This window comes from Vigna umbellata, chromosome 1, assembly GCF_029865625.1.
Source record: "Vigna umbellata cultivar VRB3 chromosome 1, Vumbellata_1.0, whole genome shotgun sequence".
Taxonomy (NCBI): domain Eukaryota; kingdom Viridiplantae; phylum Streptophyta; class Magnoliopsida; order Fabales; family Fabaceae; genus Vigna; species Vigna umbellata.
In genome coordinates this window covers 33,719,621-33,725,528 of record NC_142165.1, presented here as the reverse complement: position 1 = coordinate 33,725,528, position 5,908 = coordinate 33,719,621, and positions in this window count along the sequence as shown.

Sequence of the window (5,908 nt, the reverse complement as noted above, 5' to 3'; positions counted from 1 at the left end):
GAGTAGGTTTGGAATTAAGAAGTTCACTAACCAACAAACTTAAGTTGAGTACTGAGGGAAGGAACACATTAATTAGTTTAGTTGAGTGTCACACAACTAGGCATATTGGTCAAAAATGTTATTTGAGAAGCCTTCAATAACGTGGAGATATTTAGGCTGCTTTTGATATAGTATGTATTGAGATAATGTAACAAAATAAGGAATTGTTAAATTATATCAGTTAATAAATTAAAAAGAATTTCTTTTATCGAAAATTATATGAAAATGTATTATGATATCATAAAAAAGTATAGAGTATTACTCTTAATACAATTTTTTTAAAATTCTTAATTGAAGTCCTTTGAGGTACCGAAAAAGAAGTAACCTTAAGGATAAGGTAGCATTTTAAGTAAAATGGTGAGAGATTTTCACTTGGTACTAGTAAATGGATAAGAAGTATATAGGTTGAACCACTTCCTAGAATTTAGGGGTAGGAATTTAAAGTGAAGTAAATGCATATAACTACTCTCTGTTATCATCGTTTAGAAGTGAAGATTTGGATTAGTTTACACGTTAAAAGAATTACAAGATCAATACGAAGACTCCAGGTTTAGTAATAACTTTCAAAACATTTAAAAATTGTAGTTTTATTTGTGATTTTGATTTATTTTTAAGAAATGAATTTTAAATATAATTTAACCTTATAAAATTATTTTAAATAATAAGATTTTTATTTACTTATATATTTATAAATTTATTTATTTTTAATCGACATAATATTTTTAATATTTTTCTATGTTAAGATATTTATATATTTAGTGTGATATTAGATATTATTAGATTATTCAATAATGGGTAATACGTTAAACTAACGTATAATCAATTTTACCAGGTAAAATGATTTTAACAATATCTTATAAAAAAATTTGCTTTAAATCTAACTCATTCATGTAAAATTAACTTTATTCATTTATATATTATAAATATGTTTTATCTCTATTTTATAATTTTTTTTAATATTTATGTTTTACAAATAATATTTTCAATAAATTATGTTTATAAATAATGTCTTTAGTTGTATTTTATCTATCAGGTGAAGCGGAATGATTAACGTGTTCAACAAAATAAGAGGATGAATTAGTTTCTTACCTCAAATCATTCTTTTAATAATTTTCTCATGTAAATATAAATTCCTTAAAACAAATTAAAAGAGTAAATAAAGAAAAAATTGCACTGGTAATTTTTATCCTAATTCGGATCAAACAGATCCTACATCTAGTTGTTAATCTCAACTGAAAATTAACGCTTCACTAGCACAAACCAGCAAACTATTATAGTCACAGAAAATAAAACAGTTTAAGGTTAGAACACCTCTCGTGTTATCCCAAGAGATAGAAACTCACTTCCCTTGTGACCCACAAGGGATAAACACGTCTTCTGAATCTTCACAAAGGATGAACACCTCCTCCGAATGCTTGACGAAGGATGTAGGCTTTTAACTCAGCAATAGCAACAACACTCAATCACACTCTTTATGAAAATTCTCGCTCTATGCTAACAACAACAGCATTCAATCACACTCACTGTGAAAGTTCTCGCTCTATGCCAACAACAACAACACTCAATCACACCCCCTGTGAAAGTTCTCGCTATGTGCCAACAACAACAACACTTAATCACACTCTCTGTGAAAGTTCTCGCTCTATGCCTACACGCCAAGTTCTCAAAGGCACAACACAAGGGTTCAGTAAACCCTAGAACCCGCAACCTGTAGAGATTTCACTCATGGATACTTCTAAAGATCTGTTGTCAACTAATTAATGTGTGATAATCAATTATCTAATTATGGTAATCAATTATGCATTTAATGAATGCACGGTAAGAAAAAAAACTTGCTTAAAATTTCTCATAATTGATTATTGATAATCGATTATTATAATTTGATAATCGATTATGTTGAGTATAAAACGAGGTTTTTTTTATTCAAAATGAATTTTAACGCAACCTATGACAAACAATATATTGAATCAAAGATAAACCACGTTATATACATCAATATGCTAAATTGCAAAAGTTTTAGTATAAAAATAAGTATTCATGAAGATCTTTCTGCAATAAAAACACTTGATACTTAACCTATCAACCTTAAGAATCATCAAAAATTTCTTCTCTTCACTTTATGTTAACATTATCGATTTTAAAAAATTATATGCATGAGAATGTATTGATTAATAATTTTGGAAACTAAAATAATGTTTAATCTCCATGTGTAGTTATTAAATTCTATTGTCAGCAGCTTAAGGAATCTTTTCTGATAACTCCACCTATCAAAGCAATTTTTTCTTAAAAGTCACGTTTAACTTATATCCGTTGAAAATCACCGAAAATAAAAATCATTAAATAATAATCAGATTAAAATAATTAATTACTAACTAATTTAGATACTAATATATAAAATAAAAATTATTAATATTTAAAAAAATATCTATTATAAATACAAAATTATAATTGATTTATGTATTATAATCTAAACTGGTTTTAAACATTAATTACTAAAAATTAGTGTTTAAATTAGTTTTTAATATAATTTAGAGACTAATAAATATTGATAATTAATGTTAAAGACTAATTCAAATTCTATAAATTAATTATAATTTTTTATTAATAATAAAGATTACTTTAAATATTAATAAATTTTAATTTATAAATTAATATCTTAATTAATAATTATAGTAATCCATTATTTTAGATCTCTCAAATTTATTATTATTTAATAATTTTTTATAGTAGAATAAATATTCCTTAAATTTGAGGACCAAATTTTAAAATTATCTTAAAACTATAGAAGTTTAATAATTGTTTTTTCTTTAAAAAATATGATAGTTAAAAGAAAGGGGAGAAGTCTAAAACAGGTTTAGTTTTTATTTTAATAATTTTGGGATGGTTGGAAAGTGTGTGCGACGTGGATGCGCAAGACAAGCACTGAAATTGCGGCGAGTGTTGCTAATACAAGACCCAAGCGCTGATACGTAAATTGTGAGTGAAACGCCATGCTTGATGGCGCCTTTAGTCTTGCGTGGAATACACGCTGTGGAAGAAGCGTGAGCGCAGAATTGATGCTTCCATGGTACTCCGCCTCCAAAATTTGCTGGTTAAGTTAGTTGAACAAAGCGTGGAAGTGAACAGTGACTCGGCTTTCTGGGTTGAAAAATGTTTTTTAACAAATTTTTATAATATAATAACTTATTATTAATTCATTTTAAATGTACGGTTCAATAAAAAATTAACATATAACATAGTTTATGGTTAAAAAATTATTAAAAATAAGTTGTTAATATATCCTAATCTTTTTGTTTACACTAAAATGTTGTGCCACAGACACCTCAAAAAAACAAAGAGCTTCTTTTCATTCATCACTTTTTTTCCTACTAACATGGCTGCTACTGCGTATTCTGCTTCTGCACTTCACACTAAACAACTATTAAAGCAGATTCCATTCATAACTCGTCAACATTTTCTCCTTCTTCATTCATTTTCTTTCTCTTGATGTCTACAATAATTACCTCAATTTCAACTGCACCACGTGACAATAATTTCGCCCTTGTTTTCTTTCTTTCCTATCAATTATCAAAAGGAGAATTAATTCTTCCTCCATACACCTCCCATGCTTTCATTTTCTTTATATATAATAACTCAGACACCAACTACAAAATGCACCAATCTTCTCACTTCACGCTTCTTTCCAAAATATACTTTAAGAAAAAACACCCACTTGCCTTTTTTGGCTCTAAAAAATGTTATTTGTGATACGTTAATATAGATTTCGGTCAGTAAAAGAAATATGTTTCTTCGTTTTTTTTTCCTGAAAACTCATTTTTTTATAATAACAAAAAATAATAAAATTATAATTATAAAAACAATAAAATTATAATTATAAAAATAATATATATATATATATATATATTTACAATTTTATTATAGAAAGTTTTATTTATTTTCAAATAAATAAAATTCTTAATCGGTTTTCGAAATCCGATTAAGAAAAATTTCTTAACTTTTTTCAAATGCAATTAAGGATTTTTTTTTTAATTTCTTTTATTTTGGTTTATTTTTTTTATTTTTTATACTAATAATAATAATAATATTTTAATATATAACAAATTAAGATTTTTAATAATATTAATATTAATAATGATAAATATTAATTTTTAATATTTTAATATTAAAATATTAAAATTTTTTATTATTATTAATATTATTGAAAATCTTAATTTGATATAATTAAAAATATTATTATTATTATTAGTATAAAAAAAAGGTAAACTAATATAAAAAGTATATAAAAATTATTATTATTATTTCAAACCTATTTAACAAAATGTTTTAACCATAAAAATTAATAAAATCAGTTCTATAAAAGTATATAAAAATGCTATAAAGTTATAAAAAGTTGTATAGTTATGAAAATCTAAAAATATTTTATAAAAATCTATAAAGGATCTATACATAGAAATGAATTTTAAACCTTTAATCAAAGATAACCACCACCAAATAAATTCAAATAAAATACAATGTATCGCTATCATAAGTTTCAAGAAAAATCCAAATAAATTAAAATTCGTACAAATCCAAATAAAATTACAAAAATAAATATTAAATCACGTTAAACACAATAGAAGTTATTTAATTAATGCTTGATAAATTAAAGATTAGCCAATATGGATATTCATGGGTACAAATATCATAATACCCATACCCACCACGTTAACATGCGGGTATAAAATAAATACCAGTATCCATGACCTGTAGGTATCAATTTATAATATTCATTTCCTACTAGTTACGAATTTTAGTCTCAGATACCACTAAATACGAATTTTAATGCATTAGTACAAAAAGAGCCTTTTAAGTCTCTCAATTTAAGTTTCAAAATAATAGACTTAATAATATAATTGTGTGATGACACTTTTGTAAATAAAAATTCATATTTTAAAACTGTTAATCTTATAACAAACTTAAATTTTATTTTAAATCTGTCAAAATATAGACAAACTTAATTTTTATATCAGTTAAGTTTTCTACCACACTTAAATTAACATTTTAAATTTTTTATCGCCGCTTGCACTGCCGCTCCCGTTGCCGCTGGTGTCGCTCCCGTTGCAGTTGTCGTCACTCCTGTTGCGGTTGTCGCCACTCCTGTCGCCACTGCCGCCGCTCCCGTCGCTGCTGCCGTTTTAGATTTTAATCTGTGTTATAGTGATTTTTAGGGTTAAATTTTTAGGGTTTTAGGGTTTCTTGGGAGTGATTACAAATTACTCCAATTTCTCTTCCTCTATTTCTAATTTGTATTACATTATGTAAAGAATGTGATTGGATTTATGAATTCTTAGTGTATTTTTTTTTATTAAGATGAATTGAATTGAGAGAATGATTACTTGTATTATATTCCAATTTCATCTTTATTGTGTATGGAAATTTATATAAGAAAGATGAATTTTCTGGTGGTTGATTGAGGTGGTAATGGAATATATATTGGATTTGCAATTTTGGATGAAAAATTTAAGTCGGTTAATTCCCAACAGAGTTAAAATTTAAGTCTGTTGCTTAATAACAGATTTAAAATTTAAGTCTGCCGAATCTAAGTCTGTTCTAAAACAGATTTAAAAAGCTCAAATTAACATACTTAAAAAGCCTATTTTGTACTAGTGATGACACCCCTATTCAAAAGTTCACAACTAGAAATGAATCACAAAAAAGAATGGTGCAAAGAAGAGAAAGGAAATAAACTTGTGTCACCACCTTAAGGTTCACCTTTGTTGGTCGTGTTTGCTATTGTGGAGACTCCTCTCATTATGGACTTTTGAAACATTAACAACCATAAACTAAGGCAAAGAAATCTAAGAAATGAATAAGAGAAACAAAGTTGAAG